The sequence below is a fragment of the Pistacia vera genome, unplaced genomic scaffold, assembly GCF_008641045.1.
Source record: "Pistacia vera cultivar Batoury unplaced genomic scaffold, PisVer_v2 Contig331, whole genome shotgun sequence".
Lineage (NCBI taxonomy): Eukaryota > Viridiplantae > Streptophyta > Magnoliopsida > Sapindales > Anacardiaceae > Pistacia > Pistacia vera.
This window is the reverse complement of record NW_022196148.1, coordinates 477464-487253: the sequence shown is the minus strand read 5'-3', so window position 1 is coordinate 487253 and position 9790 is coordinate 477464.

Here is a 9790-nt window from a genome sequence, read left to right as displayed (position 1 = left end):
GTTTGTAACTGTATGATTGAGATAAGAAATGTTAAGTTGAGAAGTTGAGATGTTGTTCTGAGTTGGTTGTTATGTTCTGGTTGTTGTTTTTGATGCTACTAAGAAGCTGATTATCTAAAGTTTGGTTAAGTTAGAAGTTGAGAGTTGTTCTGAGTTGGTTGTTATGTTTTGGTTGTTGTTTTGATGCTACTAAGAAGCTGATTATCTAAAGTTTGGTTAAGTTGGAAGTTGAGATGTTGTTTTGATTTGGTTGTTATGTTTTGGTTGTTGTTTTTGATGCACAAAGAAGCTGATTATCTGAAGTTTGGTTGGTTGAAACTGCAAATGTAGAATTGAAAATTTCTGATGCAGAGTTATTAGCTGAAGTTGAAACTGAAATTGCAGAGTTTTTTTGAGTTGTTGTTATGTTCTGATTGTTGTTTTTTATGCTACTAAAAAGCTAATTACCCAAATTTGGTTAGCTGAAAATTGAACTGATATGCAGAACTGAAATTAAGTTGTTTGTCTGAGTATGAGTAAGTGTTTTTTTTTTTTAGGATGATTAGTTGAAGAAGTTGGCGTATGTTGCCTGAAGGGGTTATATGAGAACAGAGGTATTAGAAAGAGACTAGTTTCAGAGGGGATGTTGGTCAAAGAGCCAATGATTTGAAAAGAAATGCTGGTGAAAGAAAGACCACTGGCAGCAGAAGAAGAATGTCCAGTTTGAAAGGGGATGTTGGTCAAGGACGAAAATGCAAAAATTCAAGTAGCAAGAGGAAATGTAATTCTGCAAGGTGGTGTCGTTTTTTTATTTCAATAAAGTCAGTTGTACAATGCACTTTACTTTACTCTTCGTTTTTGTATAAAAGAGTAAAGATTTCTCTTCACTGTGCTTTTACGAATTCGGTCTATCAGTAAAGAAAATCAAACACATTTCTCTCTGTTTTTCTGTTTGTTCGCAAACCCTAAGCTAGATTTACAGCTGCCACCCCACTAGTTTGTGAAAAGAAAGATAATGATGTGAAACTATTTGTATAACAGCTGCCACTCACTTTGTACAAAAACTCTTTATAAGAGTCTTTGTACCTTTAACGTTTCCCTTTAATTAATGGTAATGACTAGTGAGTGATGAATTCTTTAATAGTTTTGGGGAGAGTTTGATTAAAGGGAGGTAAGTAATTTTACATTATTGTAATAATATTCTAATAAACTAGGGAGGTAAGTAATTTTTACATTAATTGTAATATCATAATTCATATCACAAAAGTAGTTTCACATTATCAGGAAAGTAATCCCATATATCTTAATTAATCATAAAAAGCTCTATTCTATGATCAATGTTTCTTATAATTAGCAACATGATATTTTTATCCAAAAGAAAAATCAGATTCTCAACTTTCTTCGATCCTTTCTCACTCTCATTTTATTTAGACAAATGATTTGTTATCAATAAGTAAAATTATCAGATCGGTTTTAAACAGTGCTATTTATTATGGCTTTATTTATGAAGCATATGGTTCATTAGTTTCATCAAAACTTACTCTACTTTGTATAGTTTCTATATAAAAAGTTTGTAAGCTAAAGTTAAGCTATTAAGCTATAAAATTCCTTTTTACAGAAGTCATCAACTTCTTTAAACATACAGATGAAATCTAAACATCTAACCATATCTCACTAATAAGATTACATATACATGAAAACAAGCATTATGATCATATGGGACTGATAAAAATCTCTATATCCATAATTTTTGTCAGTTATGGGGCCCTCTATAGACTTCAGAATTAGTTATCAAAATTCATATAAAAGTTGTTCATCTATGATAGAATTGTTATTCTACTTAATAATACTACACTTACAAAAATCTATCTAAATTCATCCAACAAAATGAAGTGATACTACTCTTACATTCATATCATTCACTATCATTTAACATCCTTATCAAACTATTTAACTAATTGTAGCTAGCTTTTTTAAAACTTTGGCAACAACATACTTTATTAATATATGTTTGGCAAACACACACAATATAAAACGTTATCAGGGCACGAAATGCTAGTTTATCTTTTGTCTTCTAGTCTCTTATTTGGCAACATTTTGCTAAGCACAAACAGAGCTTAATTCGGTTCGCTTACTCTTTACAGTTGCATAATTAATAAGCAATCCTCCCTTCCATTTGTTATCCACATTTCATAGAAGCCAAAGAAAAGGTCCTGTTCCTCGTCACCTTTATTATCTGGAATTTTAACATGAACTTTTCGTCAGGCTTAGGATATCAATGTCTTATTATCTGTAGTCTGCTCCAGTGGCTTAATCTTTTTCCATATGGATTTTCCCTTTGCCCCAATCTTAGCCATCAGAAAAAGTGGGAGGCCATTCCACCCAAAGCCGTCAGCTTTCAAAGTAATGTTGAACTCTATTTCATATGACTTCCCCCTTTTACTTTTGTTTTACCGGTTACCTGAAGCCAACACACCCCTTCAGCTCTGCGGTGACCTGTACAGTGAAATATATGAAGGATTTTTCAGATTTATAGATATTATACACTACTGTAAGAAGAAAACTCTAAATAATCATTCTTGATTAATAAATCACTATCCTGATCCAAATATATATATATATTGGACTTCAATAATTAAGAGAAAGGGGACTTTCTTACTTTTCATCCGCTGGTAGTTTCCAGTAGTTGTCGTTATTGCCCATGTAATATCAAAGGCTCCTTTGTAATTTATTACCCGTACATTTCAAAATTATTTCTCACTTTCATCATATATATTTCTCAACATGAAACCTAAACTCGACAATTAGGTCATAAATTTAATAAAATATTCCATAATTTAATAATAATCTGCATACTCGTCTAAATATCATCATTCTAAATCAAATCAAGATTCACTAACCCTTAACAATTACCTCCACCAAAAAAAAAAAAAAAAAGATAAAAGGAAAAAGAACAAATTCTAAGTTAAAACTGTATCAAATAAATTAAATTAAATACTTTCATCTAAGCTATTTAAAAAAAAAAAATTATGGTCAACAGATATAGAACTTTATAATAATGAAAAATAAATAAAATAAAAGATCCAGAGTAGGGTCGGCACCTGGGATGATGATTCACCTTCTTGCTGTTAAGAAATAAAAGAAAAAATTTGAGAATGAATTAATTTGTTTTTAAGTAAATATTAATATAAGATAATTCAATGGTTGAACAATATCTGGGTAAAGGATCCGATCCTATTAGCTTGCTGTTTGGAATTAAAAAAAAAAACCATCATTTGTTGATTTTAATTTGTTAGTTCACTAAATGTCAGAGAGAGCTTTTTTTTTTTTTTTTCTAATTGTGAAAAATCTTAAAAATAGAATTTTTTGGTAAGTGACTAACCCTGACACTAACAGCATTCATTTTTAGTTAGTGAATAGCATTAAAAAAAACAAAAAAAGGATTACTCTCACTTTACTGTGTGGCAAATTTACAATAAAATTAAAAAAAAAAAGATGATTTATGGTGAAACAATACCGAGTAGGCGTTGACACCTGGGATGGTCCACCTTCTTGCATTAGAAATTAAAAAAAAAAAAAATCAAGAATAATTCATTGTTTTTAAGTAAATAATTATAAATAATTTAATGGTTGAACAATATCTGGGTAAAGGATCTGTCTATTAGCTTGATGTTAGGAATTAAGAAAAAAAAACCTCATTTGTTGATAACCGTTTTGAGCAAATCTTCTGTGATTACACCCACCTACAGTAGCTAGGCATAAAGACCACCAACTCGGTATATCAAACCAACATCGAGCCCCTGCCAACTCAGTATATTGTCATTGTCTGGGATTGGCACCTACCTGTAGCGGCTAGGCATAAATCCCATAACACAGTATATCGAGCCCACATCAAGGCCATGCCAGCTCCGTTATCCTTGATTTTCAACATCCTCAACCAAAAATTAACTCAAACAACCAACATTCCACTCATCAACGTAAATTACCCCAATTAATATAGTTTCCTAAAAATAAACTTTTCTCTCCTTCCAATTTAAAAATTAATCATCAAAGACTACCATTGCCTGCCAGAAACTATCGTCAACGGCTGCCTACATTGCTCGATGTGACCAGAACTATGCACGATTGGTAAAAACTACAGCCAAAGATCTAATCGTTTCTAGTTGTAGATCTGGCCGTTTTCGACCAATCCCACGTAGATTTGGTAGGTCGACTATATCAGTTAGATCTAATCGGTCGTGCATCATTTTGTCGGTTTCCTTTTGGGTGATTGGGTGCTTTAGTTAATTTTTAAATTTTTTGTAAGGGTGTTTAACTAAATTAACAAATGTAGGGGATAAAAAAATAATCTAAATATTTTCAAAAACTACACCAAACAACTATTCTGTCTTAAAAACCTTTTTAAAAAAATGTACTAAACAACTATTCAGATCAAACTCTGATATAATTTTTAGATGTTTTACTACACATTTTCAGAATCTAATCCTATTCGATTTAATCTAACTCAACTCAAAACAGTTTTCATATAACACTTTTCAAATAATCTACCAAACAAGCCCAATATCTTCTAAAAACGAATTTTTCTAAAAACTCATATAGCTAATATACTTCAAAAATAATTTTGATGCAATCCTCTACTCTCAATATAAGGTAAAATAAAAATAAAATAAAAATCTAAAACTCAACATGTGAGACACAATTGGTGCAGTAATATATATTTTTTTTTTTAATAAAAAGAAAGAGCCATTGGATCCCAGATCCATTCTAAACTCAACATGTATATCATAAATTTTATAAAATATTTCATAAATATTATAGTAGTTTTTTTTTTTTTAATCCTAATATCATTAGCTCCAATTAGACCAAGATTCAGTATCCTTCAATTCCACATAATATAATAATCCTAGTTAATAAAAAAAACTTTCATCTAAGAATTTAATAATATATAATATATATATATATATAATATAATTTATATCATAAGCGAATAAGAAGGCACCTTTTGTTCTCTTTCTTGAACCTTGTTATCCATTTTGAAAATAATCATCTTCTTTCAATCATAGGGACTTGATTTATACAACTTTTCAGGAAAACCATATGACATTAAGGTCCATAAGTTTTGAAAAATTAACATTTACGCTCCTTGTTAAAAACTCATATTCCCTTTCACCAAACCCCAGAGTTGTCAGCCCTTTTACAGCTGTCATGTCCTTGTCTCTGCTCAAACTCCTTTTTCTACCTCAATGAGACAAATTCATGTTAGAAATAGATTTTATTTTTAAAATAGATTTTATTTTTAAAATAGATTTTATTTTTGTATTTTTTTGTTGTTAAATGTGAAATAAATTTTGTATTTAAGTAATTAACTCTTAAATTCATTTATTTTGTTAAAACAGGAAAGAAAAACATAGGCTTCGTTTGGTTCGCTTTTGGGAATACTAATAATAGTATTCCCAAAAAAGTTAAATAGTGAGATGTCATTATTCCCAAAATATTATTCTATATTTTTCAATTTCTTTTAAATTTCCTAAATTTATTAATTTAACTAAACACCCTCAAATATTTTTTTTTAAAATTGCAAAAATATTCCGGCCACCCTCCGGCGATGGTGGCCGGCTATCCGTATTTAATGGGTGGTTGTAGGTGTTTTTGTTAACTTTTAATATTTTATTATAGGGGTGTTTAGTAAATAAACAAACATATAAGATTATTTTGTTAATTTCCTAATCCTACATCGTAATATCCGCCCAATTTAACTTTTTTTCAAAAGATTATTTTAATGAACCAAACAGAACCATAATAACTTGAAATGCTTTTAAATAGTTACATAATAAAGTATTATAAAAATATTATTAATTGTTTTTATATGTTAATGGTTTTATGTAAATATGAAAGTAAATCAAGGATTAAATTGTCTTCTTGATTAATTTACATTAATTAGCAAAGTTGACTTGTAAAATGCCAACGGTCAACGAGGAGAACATTGTTTTATTTTGGACATACTTTTAGGGCTGAATTAAGTTCTCACCACTAAAACTATGGCAAACGAACTTTTTCCCCCTTAATTTCAGAAACACCCAACATTACCCCCATCTTGGAGGGTAAGTCGTTGAAGAAACATAAAAATTAAAGTTGGAAACAAACATGGATGACGACTGACCGACCACCAGATCTTGGCCTGGACAACCACCAGATCTTTTACTTTTAAAATAATAAAAAAAAAATGTTAATTTTCTTTTACTCTTGTTGATTTGTTGATCAGCGTTGATTGACAACTTCGTAACATTTTAATATTTTTAAATTTATAAATAAAATAATTAAGTATTTATTTAAATTTATATTGTATATGTGAATGGTATTTTGACTGTGCAACGCAGTTTTTAATCATAAAAGCTACAAAAGCCTATTTTTATTAAAAAAAAAAAATTATTAAAATAGATTATTATAACCCACTTCTTCTATAATCATGTATGAAAAGTGTTTCTCAAAAATATTTAAAGTGATAGTTTATGGAACAAGTGATTATGGGAGAGAAGCTATAACAACTAAAAATGTATTTATAATTTATAAATCAAGAGGAAGGTGGTAATGTTTGGTTTTTCTATTCTAATTTCTATCAATGCTGACTTGTTCAATAATAAAGTTGTTACCGGAGTGAATTGGTTCCATTATAGGATTATCAGAGTTATTTTAATATATTTATATTTGATTAATATTTCAAAGCTGCTTGTTAGAAGCGAGCCAAATAGCATCATTTTTATTTTACTTTTTTTTTTTAATAATAATTTTACATATATAAAGGTAAGATTTTAACTTAATATTCTAATTCATAGTTGTTTTTATGTTAGTCGTTAGAATTTGATTATACAAAAAATTTTCATTTAACTTATTATCCTATAATAAACCTAGGTCCGACATATAATCACTCTTATGATAAATACTTTGTATAAACTTTACTCAACATCAAGATCAAGTACATACTTTGTCATAGGACTTTTTTTTTTTTTTTGGGCAATATTAAGTAAACTTTTGACCGGTTCTTTACTTTGGCTGAACAGTGCCAAGTGAAATCCAGTGTCCCTGGTGGCCGTCAGAGGAGATTACAAAGCAAAAAGATTTTCTTAGCAGTGTTATGCCAATTGGAGGGGTAAGAGAAAATGAGAGGGACAAAGATGTTGAGCGAGAAGTAAAATTTTGACCACAAGATGTAAGGATAAGAACTAGATCCACAAAGACCAAGTTGGGGAAATTGTAAAATTTTGACCACAAGATGTAAGGATAAGAACTGGGTCCACGAGACCAAGCTGGGGAAATTACTTACGATGAACATACTTTTCGAATTGGTAAACAAATCTCAATTGTAAAAACTTAGGTCATAAAATTTGAAGAAAAATTTAAATAATCATTATGTACTTTGTATCTTCAAATAAATGAATAATATGTTTATATTGGATGATGGCAACCAACCCTAACAAGACTCCCAACTAAACAAAGAAATAAAATCCTAATTATTGACTAATTCTAAAATAAAAAAATAAAATTTAACTAAATTAAAACTTCATAAATCAATTAAACTCCTAATTAAAATAGAAAATTACTTGAATTCTTGATATAAAACCCTAAATAAATACGAAAATCAAATAAAGAAAAAGAACAAAATTAAATCCTAATTTAACACTATTTTCCTTACATCAAAGTATGTCTTGAATAATATAATCAAAAGTTTTTGTTGACCGTTGGGTCATCTAGAGTTTTTTCTCGAATTGTTATTACGTTAATTATTACCGCATATTATGTTAATTATTGCCCCGAGACAAGAATCGTGATGCAAGTACATGACATAAGATAAATATTCTGTAGGAAGCAGAAAATGAAGCCTGTAACAGGCCCTTAATAAAAACTCAGGAATAATTAAGTTGACGTAAGAGTTCTAGTGTAGTTAGAGAAAAAGCTAAAAATTCTTTTATATATATATACATACACACACGTCAATCATGTATTAATATTTCATATATATATATATAACCTCAATCATGTATTAATATTTTAACGGCTGTATCAATTTCCAACACAACATCGAGTTGGTTGCCACGCCCCACTTCATTAAAAAGGAAAAACCCATTTAACTACCTTTCATCATCTTTCATTTCATGCTCGTAATTCTAATACTTGTATTAAGATAAGGATATAACCTCGCTCATGTATTAATATTTCAACAGTTGTATCAATTCCAACACAACATCGAGTTGGTTGCCATACCCCACTTCATTAAAAAGGAAAAATCCATCTAACTACCTTTCATCATTTTTCATTTCATGCTCTTGATTCTAATACATGTATTAAGATGAGGATCATTTTCAGCACAGATGGAGGGTAAGAAACTGGGTCCACGACCTAGCTAGAGACAATATTTTTTCAGATTATAATTAATGGTGCCTCATATATTGAGCATTTTCTGCATCCATGGATCTCTACTTAAGATTGAATCAAAAAGATCCTTTTCCCTTTTGATTATAAATAGTAAAGAAAAAGAGGGAGAGAGAGAGAGAGAGAGAGCACCTTTTGATTTTCATCTTGATGCTTTTTGTTAACCGAGTTGAACGACTCGAAAAAGTTCCGCACTCCCTCCTTCCTACTCTTAATTGTTTTTCTCATTTTCAATATTATCTTCTTTCAATTACCGACACTTGATTTATACTAACTTTTCATAAAAACTAAATTACGTTAAGGTCCATGAGTTTTGAATAATTAACATTTACGCTCCTTGTTAATAACTCATATTCATTACATATTCCCTTTCACCATACCCCAAAGTTTTTGGTCCTTTTACAGCTGTCCATTGTCATGTCCTTGTCTCTGCTCAAAGTCATTTTTCTCGTTGAATGAGACCAATTCATGTTAGAAATATATTTTATTTCAAAGCCTATTGTTCTGGAGAAGCGAGCCAAATAGCATCAGTTTTATATTACTTGCTATATGATCAAACTCGTTATTATAAAATTCTATTTATAAAAATAAGAGTCTAACATACTCTTTATTTTTAAAATATAAATTAGAGAGTAAATTTAACTCTTCATATTTAGTGAGTCAAATTTCACTCTCTATCCTAATTTTAATTAATAAACTATAAGTTCTTATTCATTTTATTTATTAATTTTTTCTTTTATTAAGTTTCTTTCTTAAAAATAAAGATCATCTTCATTAAATTTAAAGAGTCCATTAGATTTGAATAAAAATTGTATTCTTTATATTTAAAAATTAATGAAGATACTCTTTATTTATATGAAAGATGTTCTTCAAAATAAAGATCACCATTGGAGATACTCTAAGGGTAAGATTCTAAGTTAATATTCTAATTTATAGTTATTTGTATGTTGGTCATTAGAATTTGATTATAAAGAAGATTTTTGTTTAACTTATTATCCTATAAGAGTATCTCCAAGGGACTCTTTATATGACCCAAATTCTTTATTATAAAGCGTTTATCCATAAAAACAAGAGTCCAATATACTCTTTATCTTTTAAATCTAAATTAGAGAGTGAGTTTGATTCTCCACATTTAGAAAGTCAAATTTCACTCTCTATCCTAATTTTAATTAATAAACTACAAGTTCTTATGCATTTTATTTATTAATTCTCTCTCCCATTAAGTCTCGTTCTTAAAAATAAAGAACATCTTCATTAAATTTAAAGAGTCTATTGGATTTGAATAAAAATTGTGTTATTTATATTTAGAAATTAATGAAGATGAACTTTATTTATATGAAATATGTTCTTCAAAATAAAGAGTACTATTAGAGATGTTCTAATA